This window comes from Gallus gallus, chromosome 2 (genome assembly GCF_016699485.2).
Source record: "Gallus gallus isolate bGalGal1 chromosome 2, bGalGal1.mat.broiler.GRCg7b, whole genome shotgun sequence".
In the NCBI taxonomy this organism is placed as follows: domain Eukaryota; kingdom Metazoa; phylum Chordata; class Aves; order Galliformes; family Phasianidae; genus Gallus; species Gallus gallus.
The window spans coordinates 138558731-138583957 of NC_052533.1; the positions used below are offsets into that span (position 1 = coordinate 138558731).

Genomic DNA, 25227 nt, shown 5'->3' on the forward strand with positions numbered 1-25227 from the left:
ATAACTCTCAAGCTTGGAATAGGCTTGCAGTTCGTTGCAGTGTCAAGCTTCCTGGACTTGGACGTCAACTTGCAAATTGCAGATGACTTAGGATCTCTGCAGCTACATACCAACTACATTATGGGCAATAGCAACTCTCTGCCATCTCCTTCTTCCATATCCTTTCTGAAAGCCATTGTTTATAAAAGAAATAACCATTTTAATCATTTGAAGAGTGGGCAGAAACCAAGCACCAACTTAAGTTTCTTTTGAAAAATGTAACTTCTCTCACCTACAGTGAGCCATATGTAATATAGATGTCTATGCTTGAATGAGTCTATCCTTCTCTCCTTAGACAAAGGAAAGAAACTGGCAACTACAGGGTGTGAGATTTATCTTTTTTAGTCATCCATCCAAACCACCCCTTAGTGTCTATTTTTCCTTACTAGTTATGAAGATAATTAATATGGCTAGTTCAGACAGTCTCTGATTTAAAAATGTTTACAGTGACACAACACAGAATTCCTCAGTACAATAAGATCTTCCTATTTTTAAGAAGAAAATGCTAAGCCATACATAGTAAAAATGAAATTCTGAACACATGCTGAATGCACAGTGTATTGCAATGAGTTACAGCAACATTTACAAAATCAGAGCCAAGTCTTAGATTCCCTTACTGTATGCAATAGCAATTGACCAATTTCATTAGTTTGGCTACTCTAAAGAGGTTAAAGTTGACTATAGAGGCCAAAGACCTGACAGGACCACTGGGAATTTAATACTATGTTTAGAATAAATTAAAGAGTATATCACAGTGATGATAAACTACTCTGTGATTTTAATTAATTAAATACTTGGAGTCTTCAGTCTCCCTAATGTTTTGTATATGAAATCATCTGATTTATGGCTCTGAAAATATATCAGCCTGAAATGTACACTATGAAAAATGCAATATTTAAATTATTCTAAATTTAATACCCACATTACACTCAACAATTGTTCAAGACATTAGTTAAAAATTAGGGACCATAATGTCGAATGGCATAATCTGAAGGATTGCTGTTCAAGGAAAATACTGATTAAAATCTAAATCAAGATATCCATGAAACATGCTGAGTGGCTCCCTCCTAGTACTTTGAGTGATTAGTGTCATGATCTTCTTGAAAAATCTCCTGAAAAAGCAAATTGCAGAGGATATCTGCCTGTTTTTACAGTGAGGACTGAGCAGGTTATCCTCAGTCATTCGCTTCCATAGTTATGATTCTGTCAATGGTAGGGGCAGTTTTCATCTTAAAATCGTCCTAAATTCCCGCTATTTTATTATGAGGTATGCGAGTGTCTCTTTAATAACAAAACAAGTGAGAATAAATTTCATTTAAGAAGTGCTTGATGCTTCAAAACTTCTCAAAAATCAATGAGTGTTTAGAACTCTATGGGCAATGGTCATTTTGAAAACAAATAATGATGCACATAAATCATAGTTCCTTACCTGTAGCACATCTATACACTAGGCTGTAGACATTATTGTTAACAGCTATAATTAAATTGTGCACTACATCACTAGTAGTAATACTGAAATGACCGTTCAACAAGTTCCGGATAGATGAGTTCTAGCCTAAGCTCTCCTGCTGATCTGGCAGTCTGACTAAATCACTCCATCCCTTGTCATTTTCTTATTCTTCATTTCTTCAAACTGTGAATGGTATGGCAGGAAAGGGCTAAGGACAATTCATCCAAGTTGTGGGTGGCTGATGACCATGAACTTTCCTTGGGAATGGACAAGGAGCAGGCTATGAACTGAATACATTTTTCTGGTAGCAGCAGTCTCCTATCTGGCCATAGTGGAATGCTGTAGTCTCTGCATGATAGGTGATAGGGATACCTCTTTGCATGGGAGAGGTACAGGGTACAGAACATGGCCATAAAGACCACTAGAAGTTAAATGGTCTTCCTGTCTGGTTCATTGCTGAACATGGCTTTCTTATTCTGTACCTTATCTCAGGATTCCTCCAGAACAAATAAGAGATAACTTATCAATACAAGATCTGACAGAAGTTGAACCCTCCCTGAATGAAATGTTTTACTCCAGCCTCACTAAGATTACAATGACTGTAGTGATATATCTGCCCCAGGAATACCTGTACCTCCAGTTACATGTGTATGTAGTGTCTGAGCTGAATTCTTTTATTCAATCAGTCATGGAAAGCATGCTGATTTCTACATATCATTACTTACACATGAGTAAATTTGTGATGTAGGAACATATTGGAAAGAAAGACAAATGCATCAGTTCAGAACTTGCCTTTCTAAAAGTAAACAGAGCAAAGAACTTTAGGCTTAGCACAAAGGGCCAATTTAGCTCCAAGAGGCCAGAAGTCCAACATATCTTCAAAAGAACTGATAAGGAAATGGAATTTCCATACACAGGAAACTCCATTATATAAAAAATAATACATAGTTTCAAACCCTGCATAATATTAAAAAATAAAATAATATATATATATATTTCAGTTTCAAATAGTTGCATGGAAACACCACCAAAACACATGGGAGAAATAAAAACTTTTAATTTATAACACCTGCAATGATAATAAGTATATATTCAATATAATATATAGCTCTATGCATTTATATGGTTATTTTAAGAGAAACATATAAATACAGTTAAATAACAGTTCTAACCTCTTAGTTTAAAACAGTCACATTAAAGGAAGCTGTTTTGGAAGCAGAGAAGTAAAATGAAAAAGTAGAAATTATTGCTCATATCAAAACCAACAAGGTCTCCTTTTTTTTTTTTTTTTTTGGAAAGTCAGCTGCTCCACTGAGAGCATTCTGCTCAACTCTGTACTTGAAACCTTCTTTTCTTGTCTGGCAAGCTTTTCCTAGAAGCACTAAATCCCTTTTACTTGGCTTCTCTGTGCAGATAAACTGCTGGGTAAACATTAACTAATTCATTTTTGGCCTACTTCTTGTTCCATTACAAGCATCTAAAAGTCAAAGGACAAATTTTCCTTCAGTACCAATCTAACAGGATGTCATTAACCTGCATAAGAATATCAAACCAACTTCTACCACTCCATAGCAAACTTACTTTGAGTGAATTCAGTGCATCTACACTGACCTGATAATATTAGCCACTTTAACCTTTTCCAATATCTGCCTACAAGCATCAACAGAAAAGGAGAGAGATCAGTTTGGCTATACAGGCAAAAAAAAAAAAGTTCTTAAATAAAACCTGTGACTGTTGAAAGATATTGTCCTTTCATCACTTAGAGATATATATATTTACAGAAAAATATGCAGGAAAATAATTTTAAAACAAGGTTGAGTGTGTCCAAGCGGTGGTCTGTGTGATAATTCTCTCTCCTACCCACAGTTAAGGTAGTACTTTAGTGCTATATAGTGCTAGCCCAGAGACTAGCTCAGTGCACTGCCACTGCTTGCTTCCATAATCAAAGCAGAAATGTTGCAGAAATGCAAAAGCTGGACAGCTGTTAAGTGAAGAGATGTGATTTTGCAAGTCATGTAAGATTACGTGAAAAGCTCTTCTGAGAGAAGAAAGATACAACATTGCCTTTTATTTGAACACAACCAAGTCCCAAATAGCTTTAGAAGAGATCCAATGCATAAACTGTAAACTCCTGTTAAATATTATGGAATAACTGACATCTCTGTTATGAGAAAGGTTGCAAGTCAGGCCTGGTAATGGAACTGTGCTCTCAACATTATGGTGGATCATAACATTCTAACACAGTTCCTAAACCTGGAAAAGACCAATTGTTATTCCCTTCACATACTGCTATTTCATTAATAAGCACAGATGCTAAAATCTTGGCCCAGGTAATGGCCAGCAGGTTAACTAAATTATTCCCATGCCTAACAGCTTTTAGTCCAAGTGGGATTTGTATATGGCAGTTGAGCTGAGAACTCAGCCTTCTGTATTGCTTGAAGCATTAGAGAAAATCAGACTTAATGCAGCAAACGGAGAGCAAGGAAGAAAGTCATTTAGTTATGTGGAATGGTTTTCCTCATCATAACATTAAAAATAATAAATTTTGGAAGAAAATTTATTGCTTAAATTAAAACTCTGCTTAGATGCAGTTCATTCTCCTTATTCAACACAGACTGAGAAAATGAGACAAAGTTGTCACTGCACCATAGGGCTTGATTGGATGATCATTTTTGGAACAGATCCATGAATGGAGTCTGGCATCAAAGTAAAACCAGCAAAATGAAATCACAAAAGGGCTTTGATGCCATTTGAGTTTGTATTCATTTTGAAAACAGTATTGAATTTTAAGAATGAGGTATTGTGCAGGCAGCCCTACTCTCTAAAATATTAGAGTCTCTTTAGCTACATGTGTTAGTAACCTCCTCTATATCTTAAAAAGCTCATCAAGAAGTGAAATGGGAAAAAATCAGGACATAAGAGATGCGTATTTTTACATGTATTATCTATGAACTCAAGACCAGTGTCTCAGAGTCTAATAATTCTGTATGACACATGCTGAGACAGTCCCCGCTCCAACAGTTTCACTTTCTAACTAGAGAAGACAGTTATTCAAAAGGGAGAAGACAACAGAGAGACTTAATTGGCCAAGACCCTTCAGACCACCAACATCAAAGCTGAATTTAAAACCCAAGTCATAAATGCCAAGCCAGTTTTGTGTAATTACACCAAGGAACACACAAGTTCATGGCCATGTTCTGGGCAGTGCTGGGGCATCGCTACATCATCCTTTGATTTTCTGCCAAATATGCAGATCTGTCACAACCAGTTTTTACAGCTATGCGCTATCACTGTAGTCTGCAAGCAGAGATAGTGAGGGTAGTGGCAGATATGCAACTTGAGGGTTGTGCTGACAGTCAGAGGGTCTCCAACAGCTGGAGAAACGGAAGTGACAAGAACCTCATGAAGTCTGACAAATAAAAGTGCAGACTTCTGCACCAGGACAGGAACAGTCTCAAGCACCAGAGGATGTTGGGGGCCACTCAGCTGGAAAGCAGACTGTCAGAAAAGGACCTGGGGTTCCCAGTGGACACCAAGTTAAGCATAAGTCAGCAGTACGCCCTTTCTCACAAAGGAGAATAACAGCCTCCCTGGCTGTATTACATAAAATATCACAAGCAGGTGAAGAGAGGTGATCCTTTCTCAATGCTACTCAGCATTGGTAAAGCTGTACCTGGAGTTCTGTGTGCAATTCTGGGCTATCCAATACAACAAAAGTATGAAAATATTAGAGAGAGTCCAGGCCATGAGTAAGGTACTGGAGCATTTCTCCTATGAGGAGAGCCCGACAGAGCTGGAACTATTCAGCTTAGAGAAGACTCAGGGAGAATCTTATCAGTACCTATAACTACCTGAAGGGAGATCGCAAAGTCCCTACCAGACCAGGGTCTTTTCACTGGTGCCCAGTGCCAGGACAAGAGACAATGGGAGTAATCTGAAAGACAGTGGGGTCCATCTGAGCACCAGGAAACACTTTCTTTCAGTGTGCATGTTACAGGCCATTGGCACAGGTTGCCAAAGAGGTTGTGGCATCTTCTCCCTGGAGATCTCCAAAAGCTGCCTGGACATGGGCCTGGGCATGCTGCTCTGGGTGTCCCTGATTGCACAGGGGTAGGGCCCTGTGATTATGTAATAGCATCCATCAACAATCCTCTTGTTCTGTTTTCCACACTTTCTGCATAATTCTTTCTTTCTCTGCTGTCAACTACTCTATTTGATCTACTCTCTGATTCATTGGCTCCCAAAGCATTTCACGTGTGCATCCAACACTTCTTTCCTCAACGTGTATCCAACAAAACTGCTTAGAAGAAAATCAGTGATTAAAATGAAGATATGACAACACACTTGTAGCATTTCCTGATGATTTGTCAGATAAAATATTTTTGATATATTTTGTAAAACAAACAATTTTAGTGGAAAGGCAAGAAACAAAGGTTAAGTCTGAATAAAATTAACTCTGGGAGTAAATGAAAGTGTTAACAGGTAAAGTGACAGGTAGCATTTGAATTACCCCCAGCATCTCAAGGAGTATAAAGCACATAGTGCACATCATCTTATAGAGAGTCAGTTGTGGAAAGCATTGTGTTCCAATCTTGAATCAGCTCCCAGCAACAAAAAGACACCATGCTCTGGAGATGTGAGTTAATGCACCACCAGGGAAGTGAACAAAGATTGGTTACACTTGCTGAACACCCAAAGTATTTTCTTCCCATCTGTCAAAACACTGCGAGGGCCACACAGTAGAGCAAGACCTGAGGGGCAGATCAAAGAGCTAGTACAACAGAACGGAAGTTATATAGCCCCCCTTGGTGTCTCTTCAGCCTTCCTGGTATGCAAAAGCAGTCAGCTCCACACAAGCTCCTCACTGCAGATGATATTTGTCCTGATCAAACCAGACACACCACTGTTCAGAGAAAAGAGAAACAGCCTGTCTCTACAGGTGTTTGCATTCCCTTATCCACAGCCTGAAATTAGGCACAATCCTGATGTTACTGAGCAGTTCAACCAGGCACTCGATTTACTCAGATTTTTCTCAACCAATGAAATCATAGCAGCTGTGGGAGCTCAACAGCTTTGAGGAGATCATGATTAAGCTCTGTACAGGAGCCAGCTCACAATGCAGCAAACATTACAACCCTTGACTGTTTGGACCTCATAAGAGTAAACAGCTTAAACAGGGCATGTAAAAAATAAGTATAATATTCAGGATTACATATCCCATCTTTTATCCTTTCACAGTCTCCACTAAGATTATCCAATCCAATTCAAGAGGCAATCAGTGTGAGAGAAACTTTGATCCAGAAGGACTCTGCTTAGAGATACTATTTTTCTGAGACAATAAGCTCTCTGTGGTAACAATTGCTATATTACTCATTGGTTCAGCTTTATAGGAGATACTTCTGAAAAACAAGAATTCTTAAGACTAGTAACCCACAGAAGATTCATTTTCTCTGTATTTTACTGTAATTTACTGTTTAAATTTCAAAAGTAAATAGTGTTACACAAAGATCTGAAGAAAATGAATCTGAAGCCCTCAACTCACATTTACTGTTGATAGGAATTGGCAGAATAATCTAGAAAATTGACATGATATTTTGGTTTCTAAAAGGCAAAAGATCTTTAGAAAAGAAACAACTCATATGGAGGAGAGAGGGAGGAACAGACAGTGAAACAAGTGATCATTCAGTTGTTTTCCTGAAATGTCAATTAACACAATGAAAGGTTTCAGCAAATATTCATTTTTTTAATACAGAAAGTGGAGAAGTTTGCAAGAACATCTCTCTTTTTTTTTTTTAATCCCAGATAAAACTTAAAAGGAATGAGTTTTTATTATTTTACGTATTTGTAAATGTATTTGTAAAGGTTGAGTGAAAATGACTTGATAAAACCAATTGATAAAAAAAAAAAAATCCAAGTGAAACCTTTGAACTGAAAATCATTTTTTACTTTAAGTATTCTTTTAAATCTTTAGTGACAGAAAAGAATAGCAGTAGGAAAAAAAAAACAAAAAAGGAAAGATATAACAACAGTTGTGCAAAATGGAAATTCTGGGCTCTGCATGGAAATGCATTTGTTTTTTCCATAGAATGCAAAATTAGTTTCTAGAAGATGTTAATAGCAGAGGAAGATACATTACATGCTTTATGTGCTAAATGCCCAGCTGGGAATGGGCACCTTGAGCACCTCTAAAACTCTAACCTGCATCTAGGACAGAGATCAGTTATAGCTGAAACAAACTAAAAAGTTGTTTGCTGTTATTTGTGCTTAGAATGCACAACTCCAACCAGGAACACAGCTGTCAAGAATTTGTAAGAAATATCAACTCCTTTTGTCCTCTATGGTGAACCTACATGAGCAGCATAGTGTGGATTTGAGCCTAATCTCAAGTTACGTCTCTTCTGCTCTGTTTACATGTAGGCACATGCTCCATATGGATGCAAGCCAAGGTCTATAGTTCAGTAGAGCAAGAGCCAAGAGGAAGAGCCCAGCAGACTGAGCAGAGTGGTCAGCAGTGCACCAGGAGACACTATTCCCCCAGCAATTAGGTACTGCAGTGAAGGCTCTGAGCCTCAGCTGGGGGTCAGAAGCAGTTGCTGGGGAGACAGGCCAGGAGCAAATTTCACCTTTCTCTTTCTTATACTGTAACATAAGTGTGATCTTGATGGTGCAAGTCATGGATGCAGGGACAAGAAGGTGATCACAAACATTTAGTGTGGATTTACCAGGGGCAGGCTGTGCTTGACAAACCTGATTGCCGTCAGTCATGAAATGTCTCTTTATGTGGATGAGGAGAAAGTAGTCGGGGCAGAACATTTGATTTCACTAAAGCTTATGAACCATCTTCAACAGATCTCTCATTTGGTAGCTGAAGATTTACAGTCCACTAGATGTCATGAAAGTTGCCTAGACATCTATGGATAAATTAGCTCAAAGGCCTATTCAATCTGACTTTGAGCACTTTGTCAAAGAACACCCCAAGTATGGAGTGTCCACAGGTTCTCTCATCAGCCTGTTACAGTTTGTCATTATCTTTGTGGAAAATATTTTCTTCCTTACGTATAAACTTGCATCCTTATGTCTAGATGCTAGGAAATAAAGATGTTAGGAAATTAGGAGTGGTTAACACAACAAAAGGCAAAACCTCAACATAGATTGACTTTGATAAACCTGAGAATGGGGCTAAAAAAAGTTATAAATATCACAGAATAAAATCATAGAATCACAGAATCATTTGAGTTGGAAGGGACCCTTTAAAGCCTTCTAGTCTAACTCCCCTGCAATGAAAAGAGACACCTACAGCTCAGAGCCTCGTCCAGCCTGACCCTGAATGCATCCATCACCCCTCTGGGCAACCTCTTTCAGTGCTTCTCTACCTTTTTTTGTAAAAACTTTTTCTTTCTTTCCAATCCAAATCTCCCCTGTTCTAGTCTGAAACCATTCCCCTTGTCCTATCATAGCAGACATTGCTGAAGAGTCTGTCCCCTTCTTTTTTACAGTCCCCCTTTACTGAAAGACCATTACCAGGTCTCCCTGCAGCTTTCTCTTCTCCAGGCTGAACAGCCCCCAGCTCTTTCAGTCTGTCTTCAGAGGGGAGACATTCCATCTCTTGGATCATTTTTTGTGGCCCTCCTCTAGATATGATCCAGCAGGTCAGTCTCTCTCCTGTACTGAGCACTCCACATCTGGACACAGTACTCCAGATGATGCCTCACCAGCACAGAGTAGAGGGGCAGGATCACCTCCGTTACCCTGCTGGCCACACTTATTTTGATGCAACCCAAGGTGCAGTTGGCTTTCTGGGCTGCAAGGGCACATTGCTGGCTCATGTCCAACTTCCCATCCACCAATACCCCCAGGTCTTTTTTGCAGTGCTGCACTCTGTCCTTACACATCCCAGTTTTTACTGATAGCAGGGATTGCTATGATCCAGGTGCAAGACCTTGCACTTGGATTTGTTGAATCTCATGAGCTTCTCCTGGACCACTGCTCAAGCCTGTCTAGGTCCATCTGGATGGCATCCCATCCCTCTGGTGTGTCAACTGCACCCCACAGCTTGGTGTCATCAGCAAAGTTGGTGAGGATGCACTCGACCATACTGCCAATGCCACTAAAGAGATATTAAAGAGTATTCGTTCCCCCTGGGGAATGCCACTTGTCACCAATCTCCATCCAGACACTGAGTCATTGACCACCACTCTCTGAACTTGATCCTGCATCCAGTTCTTCCATTGAACAGTTCCCCCATCAAATCTGTATTTTTCAAACTTGAAGAGAAGGGTGTTTTAGGAGACTGTGTCAAAGGCATTATTGAAGTCAAGAAAGACAACATCAGTGGCTCTCCGTTGTCCATTGATACAGTGACACCATCATAGAAGTCCTCTAGATTGGTCAGGCAGGACCTGCCCTTGGTAAAGCCGTGCTGGTTTTCCTATATCACCTCCCTCTCTTCTATATGCCTTAGCATAGCTTCCAGGAGGATCTGTTCCATGATCTTTCCCATCTCAGAGGTGAGGTTAACAGGTTGGTAGTTTCCTGGGTCATCCTTTCTACCCTGTTTAAAAATGGGTGTGACACTGCCTTTTTTCCAGTCAACAAAGACTTTACCTGACAACCTGGACTTCTCAAATATCATCGAGAGTGGCTTGACGACTACATCAACCAATTCTCTCAGGACTATGGATGCAACTCTTTGTGACCCATAGACTTATGGATGTTCAAGTTCCTCAGGCAGTCACAAACCTGATCTTTGCTTACAGCATGAAGGGCAATGCTCCCTCAGTTCCCACCTTCTGAACCATCCGCTATGTGTAGAGCAGTCAGTAGTGAAGACTGAGGCAAAAAAATGTTGTTGTTGTTAAAACATTGTTAAGTGAATACATTCCTCATGTCTGTTGCCTCCATGTATTTCTCACTAGGGAGGCTAAGCCCCCTTGGACTTTCCATTTCCAGTTGATGTACTTATAGAAGCCTTTCTTATCCTTCTTTATACTCCTTGCCAAGTCTAGTTCCAGCTGAGCCTTGGTCTTCCTGATCCTATCCTTACAAAGCCTAGCGACATCCCTATTATTGTCCCAGGTTACCTGTTCCAGCTTCCACTGCCTGTGCGTATTCAGCAATATGAAAAAAATCAATAAAGATGATGTGGCCAAACTTCTCAGTAGTGGCAGATGGTATAATGATGGGCAAAAGCTACAAGATGTAGCTTGAGGTTCAGTCTGGATATAAGGAAAAACTTTACTGAAGCAAGCACCCAGAGATGGTGTAAAATCACCATCCTCGGGGATTTTCATGGCATGGCTAGACAGTAAGGCAAGGAGTGTTGGCAATATTCCTGCACTGGGGAGGGAAGCTGGTCCAAATTAACTCCAGTCAGTTTTTCTGTGATTCTGTGACATCTGTGGTAACTTCTAATTCATTTCATTCTGCAAAAATCACCAATAGAGAAAACCCACTAGTTGCTGACTTCACACATTTTGATAGAAAATATAATTGCTATATTTGCTTAGCTTCTTTTCTCTAATGATTATTTAAGCCTTTCATTTTGCCACTCTCAGACTTCAGTTCAATTGATAAATTTGTATGACTTTAAATTTAGCAAAGGCTGTGGCTGTATTAACAGCCTCATCCAACTGACATGGTTATCTTTCACATGAGGCAGCACACTGTGGTCCTGATGACTCATTGTCACTAAAGATATTTCTATCCCAATGGCTTATGCCATTTTGCATGTCTACTGTATATGCCTTTATCTCTTCTCATAAGCTGTTATTCACAGTTATTACCTTTATATGTATTACAAATTACACATAGTGGCCCTCATTTGAAGAGAAATGTCATTAGTAGGAAACAAAGTATGGTATGGAAACACCAAGTGGGAGAATAAATAGAAATGCAAATAACCAGATCCACTCATATTGCTGTCTGAAGGTATTTCCATGTTTGCTGATTCCCACTAGATTTCCTTCTCCATAAGACCATGCAACCAAGATGATGATTATACTGTACAGTAACTGCTATACCTGCCTGTCTGTCAGCAGAGGATGGGTTTTTATTCAGTCTGTTATATGTATAAAAGAGTTTGGTATTGTCTGGGAGGTAAAGAGTAAAATTCATTATAAAGTTGAAGGCATTGACTTGAGTGTAGAAGCACTTATTAATGTCCTGATTCAGATCTAAAGAATCTCTCCAACAAAGGAGGCTCTTCTGCTAGTGAAGCACAATTTGAGACTCATAGCTTGTATACACAGGAAAAATTACCAGTGTAATTATGCCAGTATAATTATACTAGCTTAGCTTTGCCAATAAAATTCTCCCTCTATGGACATTTCTGTCCCCATATAAGAATACCTCTTTTCTACAGAGATCATCTCAATATAATTTAAACCAGGACATTTACCTTGAGATAGGAAGGGCATGGGAAGTTTAGCTGGCAGGATATACTGGGACAACCATACAACTGTGTTGGACATTTCCATGTAGGTAAGCTTTCAGCGGTACGCAGGAGTGTGAGATTGTGTCTTCTTGATAAAAGCTCTGGGTTTAAATGTTTTCTCATTGCTTCATCCACTGAAGTCAGAATAAATAATTATAAAAGAAAATCAGCTTGGTAATTGGATCTGATAAGCATATATCTCTGCTCAGCAAATTGTTGTGCTTGCCTCATTAGGATTAACCATGCTGCAAACAAAGAAGCCAAGTCACAACTTACAAGGATACAGAGTCAAATGGAAGTTTCTATTAAAAAAATGTCTCAAGAGATGTCTTAGTATCTTTCATTAAAAAACATTATATATATAACCTTAAGAACCACCTCTAAAAAGGGCAAACTAGGGCCTAACTAGTGCTGGGGAAGCATTTATAAGGGTCTCATAAAGAAATTTGAATCCTTATTTTTTAGCTGAGATTCTGCATTTCAGAAGTATGTACAGCCCATAGCCTGATGAAAATCTCTTTACCTGGATCTTCATGAGAAAAGCCTTCAGAGTTTTAACATTAAAGCTTTGTTGGCTCAACTCTGCCCTGTGGTTAGTCACAGAGACTCACAGCTCTTTAAGAACAATCATGTTAGGAATTTTATTAGTAACTGAAAATCATTCTTTCAATGTGTGAAAGAAAGAAACAGGAAAGACAATCTACCACTGGGTTTTCCCCTACTGCTTTTACAGAAACCACTCCATTAAAAAAATTTAAGCTCTCAGAGCATCTATTCATCATCTCCTGATTTCTGCACTACCCAGTTTGGAACCATTCTGGGGCAGAGACTTATAGGAAATGTCCACTCCTGTGCAGGCAGCATAGCGTGGATTTGAGCCTAAGCTCCAGTTCTGGCTCTTCTGCTAATATAAGCTCAGGTATAGTCTGAAGCCATGATGTGTAGTGAATCATGGGATCATAGAATATCACATGTTGGAAGAGACCCATAAGGATCATCAAGTCCAACTCCTGGCAGTAAAGAGAGAGAAAGACAAGAGGAAAAGTACAGGGGATGTGGCAAAGAGGTCAGCAGCGGACCAGGGGACATCTCAGCTCTTCTGAAGTGCCACAGTGAGGGCTCTGAGCCTGGCCCATAGCATCAACAGCACCCAGTAAGGAGAAGGGAAAGGAGCAAACCAGAGGACTGACCATATGTAAGCCTTCTCATGGGTTAATCCTTTGTGTAGAACACAGCCTGTGAGAAGTGAAAGAATGAATACCAAGACACTGAATGTGCAACCAAAATCTGCCTCCAATCTTTATGTATGTTTGGTGTCCAAACAGTACATTTGACAGACCTTTCTCAAAGGCCTGGCTTAGTAAGAAGGAAAAAAACAAATTTAACAGGTATGAATATATGAAAATGGTATTGCTTTCTTCAGCATTAGCAAAGTAGGGTCTGAACCCTAGAAAACACCCAGAAGATGTCCACAGAGAACATGCCAGCTCTTAGAACATGCTAAATCTCTCCTGAGAAGAAGCATCTCTTCTCCCTTTTTGTAGTTCATATTCCGGGACTCCTCCCTTCAGGATTATTCAGCCACTAGATGTCTCTGTGTACTACAGGGCAAAGCAGAGAAGATAAACTTCTGCCCAAATCCAAAGAAAAGTTAGAAAGCAAGGAGCACAGAAGGCTTTCTGCTTGTGTCTCAGATCCCTGCCTGCATGATGTAGCAATGGAATGATTTTCACTTGCTGACAGCATACACAATTGTGAGCATACTTCAAGGAACATGCTCCTTGCGTGTCCTAGCTTGAATTATTGAGCTGGAATTTGGGAATATACACAGAAAAAATGGGAAAGAAAAATCTTAAGCCTCTCAAGTGGCTTAAAGATAAGCTTTTCTAAACTAATCCGTCTATTCCTCAGCAGAAGGAAGGTCTACAGCAAAGACTGTTACCTACTCATTGCAGTGGGTAAGTCATTAAAAAAAAAAGCATTTGTTCCCCCAGGTCCCCTCCCTCTGTTAGTACTGCCATCTATACCCACATACACTATTATTTTCAAAGACTTTTCTTGTGTTCAGGGCCCATATTTAGCTCACCAGTGCTTTAGGGCATGTAAGGTCAAGAGCCATAAAAAAGGGTTGTGCAAATCTGATGGGGTCTGCAAAAAATGCCAGTCTGTGACCTGACTGAAGAGGTAGAAATCAATAGATGAGGAATGTGTTTGAGTGACGGCAGAGTGATCTTTTGCCTGACAAACAACCTTTCTCATTTGTGAGAGCTGGGACACACAACTGCTCTGAACTCTGCAGCAAAACACACAAACTTAAGAGGAAAATAATGCCTTTTTTTTTTTTTTTTTTTTTTCCCTGAAACACAGATATTGTACTATGGACCCAACTGCATGAGTTGCTGGCACCAGAGATATGCTGGAAAGCTCTATATGTCAGCCTGGAAATACTCTTTCAAAGGACTTAGTTTGTAGAAGGAAAGAGCAAGGCAAATATGTCAAACTAGGAACCCATGGAAGGGAGGCTACATAAATCATTCTTTTGACAAGCTTACCTAGAGACTTCCTTCTCATTTTTATAATCCTAATCACAGCTTGCTTGTAAATGAGTAGGGAAGCACACGATGGGCCTCATCTGCCAACAGCGATGCACTGTATCTGCAAGCAGAAATTCTCCAGTAGTATTAGGACCACCACACTGGTTCACAGGAAGCTTTACATGTATCAGTGAGGGGTTTAAAGTTTCAAATAAAAAGCTGGTACGTTAAAGGAGATTTCCAATAGTATATCTTATTACTCATGTAAAGTCAATGGGAAAAGTTGCCAGCATTCCTTTGTGTTATAATCATTAAAGAGCAACCGCCAGCGTTCCCACACTTTTAACTTTTGCAAAATCGTTGCTCTTTGCCCTTTACCACATCTGTGTTTGCATAACCAAATGGTGTACATCTTGTCAACACCTCTTTATGCCTTACCTTCTTCCCTCCAGGGTTTTGTTTATGTGTCATCAGAACAAATCCACTTCTGAGGTGCAGAACATCCTTTTTCATAGTACACAAAAGAGATCAATAATTACCATATTAATTCTCAAGCACAAGCTCTGAAGGGATGGAAACGGCCTGTATAATCAAATCCAATTTTAGGAGAAACAACTTGTCTAATTGCCTCACACCCTGGACTGCGGGGGTTCCTTTCTGGTTGTGTTTGGTGTCAAGTAAAACTATCCAGTACGTAGGCAGGAGGGAAGAATACATCCAACCCAGTGTTACCCTCTGGCTAGGGTCACTGCAAGTCCAACACTAGTTCCCTCACCCTATTAACACACATGATGCAGTGCCCATGAGCTCAGTGCCCAGAGCTCTACACCTTTTAAGGTATAGAAATGTACCACCACTGCCAGCCAGAGGACTGTGGCAATGTCTGTCTTTGGTGGAATTTGGGTGCCCTAGAGCCATGTTCAGTCACCTCACTTGAACCTAAGTCATTGTGTTTCTTTTCCCACTGGTGTTTCCCAGCAACTTCCTTCACTGAACCTTGCTTTCGTTGGCTGAATCACTCCTTCTTACTCTCCACCAAGTAGGTGTAGGGTATTGCAATGAATTTAGGCCAGCTGTGAAAACAGCCTCCCAGTCCAAGAGGTGACTTGGACAGGTATTCAGGACTGTGAGATATTAGAGGTAGCAATAATCTAGTCAAGTTCTACTATTCGGAGTCACTGAGGTGCTTCAATCTCTGCTGGTACAAGTGCTCAGGAGCAGCCAGGTTTGCTGTGGTAGGCAACTAAATTATTGTAATTCAGAGACAGACTACAAGGCTCTGACACACTACTTCAGAGAGGCCAGATTTGTTAGATGTGCTCAGACTATGCCTAATACCAACAGCATCAAAACAATACTTACAGTTCTGACTCCTACTTGCATGAGGACATTTGAAGACCAGATTCTGGTGCCTGTCCAGACATATACCTTTGCCTACTGCTTCCCAGAAGTTAGCCATATGTCCTCTCAGTCCACTCAGAAATGAATCATGCCTGTAAACGTTCAGTAAACTCACTATATTGCTAATATACTCCTCTTTCAGTGACCTACATTGAATCCAAGGTGCTCAAACTTAGATGCTATGAATCACCCTGATGGATTAGGTACCCAGTAATCTCAACTTTGTAACACTTATATTTGATGTTTGTGCTAGTTTGAAAATAGATTTTATCCTTTACTTCAAATCATAGCAACTTTTTCAAGCACTCAAACTTCTGCATTTAGTCTTCGATAGTAAACACTTGAAAATTTGAATGGCTTCTTTGAACTTCAGACTCTGGGTTACCTTTTAAGGAAAACTTTCCTTGCTGATCAACTGCAGCTATTGTTCAGCAGTACTACCTACTTCAATAGCAAACAGACATTTGATGGTCTTGATTTCTAAGTGCTATTCCACCTTCTCTTTATATTTCCTTTTTGATGTTACATAGGATATTTGCATAAAACTCCGGAACTAAGCCAAATGCTTATTTTACCACTTCAAAGCTGCTGATTGCCATGAAGCTGGACTGGTGTAAATGAGGGGAGAACCTGACGCAAGAGGGTAGTTCAGTATAATTACATATTCATTGTCCAATACCATCAAAAACCGACTTGCTTCAGTTGTGTCTGGCCAAGCCCAAGGTAAGCTTGGACTCAGCTCCAAGCTAATATTGTTAGGCATCTTTGGGACCACAGCTGATTCACGCTCTGCTGGCTAAAGAACTTGCTTTTATCTGTCTGCAACAGTCTCAGTAGATATCTTCTAAAGATGAAATTTAGGCAAGATTTGTACTTTTCTTATAGGTTTGTACCCAAGCCACTCGGAATCCCGCATACTGTTTAAGAGGTAATATTGGAGAAGGTTATAGACAGTCCGGGAGACAAAATAAATGAAGGAAATAGATACAAATCTAAAATGGTTCTTTTCTTTTGTAAATCAGGATCATTCCTCTGTTCAGTAAACAGAAGAACAGGAGAACACTGAAATAGTTGTGTTTCTCCACATTCCTTAAAACAGGTTATCCTGGTTGAAGTTTCAAGTTTGTCACACAAACATCATAAGTCTGTGAAACAGGAGAGGCTAGTTGGGCTCTCTCATTCTAATAAATGCCTAGAACATTGTTGTACATGTACATAGTAGAATATGGGCTATGTGAAGTGATGAATGCTTCAGATGTATTTCCTAGAAGAAATTAAAAGAAATGTTAAAACTCATCAATCATCCAACAATGACAAGTCTTCACTTGGATGTACAATTTTGGAAGACTACATTCCTTTGACTACATTATTCTTTGATCCAAATAATTGCTAATTAATTTCAATCTGTGAGCATAGTTCAGACTGATCTTAATCTGATTCGTACTATATTAATGTGCAGTCCATCAGGGTATTTCACTATGCACAATAATACTCATAATAGACTTGGACTTGGACTTGAAATATATTTGAGTTTATGGTGTAGACTATATGGTAGAAATTCAAATGTGAATGCTGTGACTAAATAATCCATCCCTGATGAAAATTAGAATCCAGGTTTTGAAATCAATTCTGGTCTGGCTGTAGGGTTGTTACTCATTCACACATGATATAATATCAGTGCTTAAGATAAGATAACTTTTGTGAATTAGCAGATGAATCAGGAATGCGAAGTTGGATTCTAAGTTGTCTGGGTTTTTCATTTGAGTTACAGTGGACACTGTTAACTCCAAAATCTTCTCATGGACTGTGAGCTTGGAAACCCACTGCTCTGCTCAGTTTGGCTACTTGCACCTGAGATCACTTACGACTGACTTCTTTTTGAATCTTTGAGTTGTAGACATTTTTGGTCAATAGCTAGTCATTGCAGCTATGGATCAGATACAACAATACTTGAATGTATTTGAATGCATTCAAAGTTTTAAAAATAAACTGCAGTTAGGATAAAACCACATCCCATGACAGTTAGATGTTAGCTGACTACTATCTGCTGTTTTGATGTTGGTGAAATTCCTGCTTCTAACAAATAGATCAATCTGTTAATAAATGAAAGTACATCATTTTACTTTTCCAGAACTTGTTTGTATTTTGACCGGTTCTCTTTATCCTGTTATTTCAGGACATGGTATTGACATGCCATATCATGATATAATTCAGTGTGACAATGTCAAACGTGGTACAGCAAAATACCAGGTAGGGGAAAGGAAAGCTCACACTGTCATGACATATAATTATTTCAGATAGAAAAGTGCTGCAGGTGAAGTCTAATACACTGTCATTATCTAAGAACATGTAAATCCTGCATGCTATCCACTGTTCAGGCAGTGAGGCTTTCTGAATGGAACACAGATAGTCTCATGGCTGGGGGAGTTTTGGTTTTGAGTTCTTTACTTACAGTCACCTCATGTAACCCTTTTAAATTCACTCTGACAGCGGTGAAGTAGGGATGGCGAATCACTAAGACATCCTTTCTGGAGCATTAATAGGCTTGACTATTAATATCAGTATTGCTGTATTGTTTTAGAATTTAACCATACTAAAAAAGAACACATGAACATAGCAACAATATGATGTCAGTGACTAGCAAGAGCAAGAGTACTCCATGTGGGGTGATGAGTCAGGATCAGAGGGTAATGCTGGCAGAGTTTGTGCCCTTGCCCACAACACCAATACATCAGGCAGAGCCAGGTGCTGGTAGCAGGGTCCATTAACAGTCCCATTTAGGGTAAGGAATGAATCAGGTTCAAATTCTAACCCAATGCCAAGTCAAGAACAAAAGGAAATTTAACTGCAAGGTAGGTCCAAGCTCCATCTAGGTAAATGTATGGTATTACTCAGGTAGATGTTGAAGATCCAGACCTGAACTCAAACAGAATTCTTGGGTTGATGGGCAAAGGCTCTAGGTAGAAGTCCCAGGTGAAGTTGGACCTCTTAAGCTCTTTTAATGCAGTCAGGGCCCTAAGGGATCTCCTGGATCATCAGAAATGATCTCTAGTATCACAACAACCCACACTCAAAAATTCTCTCTGACAAGGTCAGCTTGAAGCTCAAAGTTTTTGCTCTTGCTATTCACAGTGAGAGGCAGAATCATAGAATCAGAATATCCTGAATTGTAAGGAACCCATAAGTATCATCACGTCCAACACGTCCTGGCTCCACACAGGATCATCCGGTGTTTGAGAGCATTGTCCAGACACTTATTGAACTTCAGTGGATTGTGCCCACTGCCTTGGGAAGGCCATTCCATCCCTCTCTGGTGAAGAACCTTTTCCTAGCCCCTGCCTGACCCTCCCCTGGCACAGCTCCATGCTGTCTCTGCTGTCACAGACAGCAGAGCTCAGCGCTGCCCCTCCACTCCCTGTGAGGAGCTGCAGGTGCCATGAGGCCTCCCCTCAGCTCCTCTGCTCTGGGCTGAACAAACCCAGCCGCTCTTAATACATCTTGCCCTTCAGATCCTTCACCATCTTTATACTCCTCCTTCAGATGTTCTTTATGTTTTATGTCCTTACAATGCACCCAAAACTGCACCTGGTTCTCGAGGTGAAACCGCATAGTGCAGAGCAGAGTGGGACAATCCTTCCCCACACCTGGTGACAGTGATGGGCACAGCTGGCCATTTTGGCTTCCAGGAACACTGCTGACTCAGGTTCAACTGTCAACCAGAATCCCCAGATCCTTTTCCAGAAGGCTGCTCTCCAGTCTCTTGTCCCGCATTCTACAGATAGAGCTGGGGTTGTGCTATCCCAAGTGTTCAGGCTGTCCTAAAATCTCTTCATTATCCTACAATGAAGGCAAATTCTGTACGTTTTTCAGTGATGTCCTTTCATTTTCAACCTCAAAATTGGCTTTAGTTGAAGCATCTGAATTTTCTGTTACTCCCACTTCTGCTTTGTTTTTAGGTTTGGTTAATTTTGTTGTTGTTGTTTGTTTTGATTTGATTTGATTTTGATTTTTGAAAACAATGGTATCAGGACTTCTTTCTCACTACTCTAAATATCATATCTGATACATAGCATTTGCTCATTTACAGCCAAATCACAGCAGTGATACCTAATTGGCTTGTGACTGACTAGTGCACGCTACTCTTTCTGTTTTCTACCTCTTTCAATAGATGTGGATACAGTTTATTGTGAAAATTCTTGTGGTTCCTCTCTAAGGACATGAACTTGCATCTCATACAGTTAGACACATATTCCTTTCCATTATCAAAATCCTTCATTGCCTCCCATGTTCTGATCCTCTACTATACTGGTGATGGCTCTCATCTTTGTGTCACCACCCGATTTCATTTGCACACTTTCTCTGTGTGAACATTACTAATTAGAAACTTGGCAATGTGTGTCAAGAGCATTCTCTGATGGCTCACATAAGTACCCTCTTCTCATAGAGCCAGATGACAAGTACATAGAAGAATTCAGGTTGGAAGGGTTCTCTGGAGATTCCTTAGGCCCCTGTTCAAAGTAGCACTAGTATCAAAATTGGATCAAGTTGCTTAGACCATTAAATCCCTTTTCAGCATGTTTCATCCTTGCCTAATTTCTTGTGCATTTTGAATCTTTTGTAATTTCTTTGTCATCTTTTCTCTACTGAAAGTAGTTCTCATTTCACACTATATTTAGATGTTTACAGAAGTCCAAATATCTTAGCCCTGAACCACTTCACTTCTCTGGAAATGAAATATTCTCATATACTTCCCTTTCTGCTACAAATTCTGATAACCCAAAAGGTTGCTTTGGCCTATCTAGCTGTCTGGAGATTTCTTCATATTCCCGTTGTCTCTAAGAATTATGAGAATTCACAAAATAGGAAGGACAGATCTTTGAGATCTCAGACTACTATCACTGCTTCCTTAAATCAAATCATACAACATCAAATTGTAATTTGTGTTCTTGTCTTAATTCTTCTCTTTCCTTCCTACAAATGCTGCAGTCATGTAATCTGTCCTTAAATAAAACTTCCTTTTGTCACACTGTAGACCAGCATGTCCATTCTTGAGATTCTTTGTAAGTCAACTGGAACATACAAGGAGATTAACACCCACAAACAGTAACTATATCCAAATACAACAGGATGGAAGGGAGGACAGGAGGAAGGGAGGAAAGGTGGGAGAGAGGAGAGAAGGAAGGAAGGAAGGGAGGAAGGGAGGAAGGGTGGAAGGAAGGAAGGAAGGGAGGAAGGGAGGAGGGAAGGAAGGAAGGAAGGAAGGAAGGAAGAAGTGGATAATGAGGTATCTAGATTGAACTGTGCTTCCTGCTGACTACTGAAACATTTGCCAGTGCATCAGGAAAACTGATGTCCAAATTGATGTCCAATCCCACTGAAGTCCAAGTTTGGAAGGAGCTGAGAACCAAGACAAACAGAAACTTTGACTCTGTCACAAGGCTAGGGCAAAGCAGAAATATCTCTCAGCACAGCAACAGGAATTAAGCTCATCCCTACTTGCTAAATCTTCTGCTTGCTTAATGCCAAAAACAGGCAGGCAGACAAAACTCTAACAGTTACAGGAAATACTATGCAGAAAACTACTTCAAAGCCAGCAAAATACTAACATAAATTGGATACAGTCACAGATCTAGAAACAATGGACTGTTTGATCAGATCACATTTTTGCTTCAAAGCATACTGGAAATACAACTGACATATTGGTTTCTACAGGTACAGCTAGTATACAGCTAGAGACATCCATATGCAAGAAGATATGAAATGGGATATATGAACACATTCAGCCACCATGCAGGAGTGAAAGATTATTCTATCACTGCAGCTGGGGGGCAAAAATCAGGTGCAACATCAAACAATGTTGGACCTTCCTTTGTTGGGTATTTTGTTTTAAATCAATTCATGCTGCCAACTAATAAAGTAAACACTATGCTGTTCAGTTAGGAAAGCAGTAGCTTAAACCAGCTGTTCATTTACTTTCTCTGCGTCAGAAGCAGGAACTCAGTGAGTTCCTTGAACTCGGCATTCTCTTTTCTTTCAACTTTATATATACGCATTCACAATCTCTTGCTATGTTTTGTGTTTTGTTTTTTTTTGTTTTTTTTTTTTTTTCCCTGCATACTGCAGGCAATAACTGCAAAACTCTTTAATTTAACAATATGTTCTTTGTCATGCAACTCTTCCTGTTTTGCAACCACATAGATTATATGTATGGGCCTGTAGGAATAGTCAAACAGTTAATATGGGTAGGGTTTGGCATGCTTTCACCATGTACAAATTCTACGATCAAGTCTTGACAGGAAAGCACTGTATCGCCTGTGGTTCCCAGTCCTGACTAAAATATGCAAAATATCACTACTGGGAATGATACTTATTTCCCAAAGAGCTGTAATACCAGTTTCTTCTTATCAATGCATCATTGAAAGGTATTTTGTTTATAATTTAAGCCATTTATTTTCTCTATCTTAGGTTTTTAAAAGTGACCATTGCTTTATTATGCTTTTCAAAGATACAGGGATGTTAGTTCAAATTGTGTTAGATCCTTAATATACAAGCACAAAGAGACTTACACCAAATACTTATATAACCCCTGAGGTTAAATATTCATCTGCATGATTTCTTGGATCTTCTGTTTTAGCCACGTGCCCTCTGCTTGGGTGTAGTGTACACCCTACAAGAAGGCAGAAATACGCTGTGCAGAGCACAGAATGAGCCGCCAGTATGAGAAGAACAAGAGTCCTGCAAAGCAACTCCACAAGTTCAATTACATACCCTGCTCATGAGATGGGATCCAGAGTAAAATCCAGTGTGTTCCACTAAGTTTGCATCAGGAGCAGCAGGAACACAAGGCGGGCAACACAGTAAACAACAACCACTTCATTTGTATCTAATAAAGTAAACAATCATCAGTGTGAACATGCATGGAACCAGATTTGGAAGGTAAGGAAATAATACCTTTGCATAATCCTTTTTTAGACAAGAAAGGTATTTCAAGCCCTTCATGTGGGCTTGGGACTTGAACCTGAAGATTGAATTGAAGCAGAATGTAAAGACAGAATACAAATGGGAATTTTCTACTCTTTAAAAATTGCCTTATAGAGGTAGAACCTCAAAAGACTTGGAATTCTTGCTCTGACCTCAAAAGACTTTAAAAATGGTTACTTAAACCACTGGAATGCACATGAGCAAGTCATCTCATGAGGTTCACAGTCAGTCCCAACCCAGAAGGTAAGAAAACTCAGTCAGAAATTTTAGACTTCTACAAGGTGGAGATGTAAGCTTTAAAATGATGTGAGGAATCTATTGACTGAGTCTCCTTTGGTTTGTGCTTGGAATGGGCACCCAGTTCCACATTCTGTGGGGCCAGAGCCCTTCACTTCCCCTTTTAAGTTCCCTCTGATCTGCTAAGCAGGGTGAGACATAGTCTGTTTACTTTCATATGGAGAAAATGCTCTTCTGTAATACTGTCTTTAAACCTGGCAGAGCATGGAGGAACGCTCTCACTGATTTTCTCCATTAACATTCAGTTATCTTTGCTTCCACTGAAGCTCATTAAATTTCTTGGCCAGCTTTCCATGTATGCTAGACCATCCACCTCTGAAAATCATAAGCACAATGAGCACAGAATAATTCATTCTTAATTCTGGTTTCAAAACAGCTCTCTAAAATAAACACTCTAAGGAGATGCAGTGAGAAAAGAGAAACACCACTCTGCAGAAAACAGGAAAAAAAATCTAGCGCAAGGGTTAAAATAGGTGGTAGCAAGAGAGAAATACTTCAGCACACAGCTCATGAGCCACCAGCAATGATGGTGCAATGCTAGTCTGCCCTTCAGCCAGGCAGAAGGAACAAAGCTCTCTTTTTTATGGAAGTAATGGGAAAGACGAGCTCTCCCACTTTTGCTGTTCTTTAGGGACAAGTACTGCTCACCAAAGAAATCTTTTCCAGGAGCTTACCAAGCCAGCACAGACTTGGCAGTTTTGCTGCAGGAGGGAGGAAGAAGACAATTCAGGGTATGCTCTATGCTGCATTCAGCAGGTCTCTCCCCTCTGAAGTGCAAAAGTGTGGACAGGAGCAACCAGCTCACCGCTTTCCATGTGATTTGAGTGTGTGTGTCTGGTAAGGAACTTGCACAGACATCATGAAGGTGCTGCATATTTGCCACCTGTGGGGAGAGTGAGACTCCACCCATGGTGCTAAGACCTTTCCCCTTTGGGCTTGGCAGAGGACAAGTATTTCTCTTGTAATGAGCCTCTTAGAACTCAGAAAAGCAGTATCTCTGTGTAGTGCCATATCTCCCCAGTTCCTTAGACCTTCCGCCTAATTAAACCTGCTTCACTCCTATGCCCCAGGTTGTCTAAGGTCGTTAAGCCAGAGCTAGCTACTGTTCTTGCCAAAAATGTATGCATCCATCTTGTTCCTGTTCTTTCTTTAGATTCCTTCACGCCAGGGAACACAGGCAGTAGCAGAAAGTTGCACTTCCTGGCTAATCCAGTGTTTTGATCAGTATACACTCTTTTTCTGGCTCAGTGGTGTTTAGAAAGTTAGTTTTCCTCTCACCAGACCTTATTTTCTCTTGGACAGATCTTTTGCACAGAATAGCATGTATGTCCAAAGCACCACAAGAGACAGTAAGTAGATAATTTTTCTCCCCCATTCTTTCAAACTTGCATTCGCCACTAGAGATGAGTGCTCCCCGCTGAACTGTTATTTCTCCTGCTATGCACAAGGGTTGTAGCAAAGTTCAGTCAGCGTAGCTCATACTCATCCGTGATTCCATTAAAAGCTATGTCTCAAGTGTATTTGTATACATTCACTTTAGTTAGCCAAATGTCCCAGTTATGGGAATAATGCAGGCACTACCCTCAGTGAGTTCTGTTCAGAAGACGATTCATAAGGACCTAACCAAATTTCAAATAGCAACGCTAGACTTTATAGCTGTTTATATCATTTGGCTGTCTTCCAGGTGCTTAAGCTTAATATTCCTGACTGTTAGGAATATCGTTATCTGTAAAGTGCCATGGACATTTATGGTGCTATATAAATGCATATTATTAATTAATAACTACGTGTACAATACTAAGTGCTAGTATTTTAAACACTTACAGGAGCAGTCCAATCAGCAGCAGCACATGTTGCATTTTAAAGTTCATAATGCAATCCTCCATTCCAGTGGATCACAATGAATCCCTCTTTGGCTCTGTCATGGTATGAGCTTTCCCTCTGCATCCTTCAGCCCATGGGCTCAAGCTCAACTGCTACTCAGAAGCTGGATCCAAGCTTGGATGTCAGCCCAAGATCTGACTGAGCACCTGAGCCTACAAGGCCTCCCTGGAGGAGGCTATGATCAATGGCTTATGCAGTGATCAGAAAAC

General features: G+C 40.1%; 1 long non-coding RNA gene across 1 annotated transcript in view; it reads right to left on the minus strand.

Moving 5' to 3' along the window:
- LOC107052791 overlaps positions 1-24060 on the minus strand; it is a 38026-nt gene extending 13966 nt beyond the window's left edge. Inside the window, exon 1 of the long non-coding RNA XR_005857712.2 lies at positions 23809-24060. This is a non-coding gene — a long non-coding RNA (uncharacterized LOC107052791). The remainder of the gene's footprint in view (positions 1-23808) is intronic.
- Between the last annotated feature and the right edge of the window lie 1167 nt (positions 24061-25227).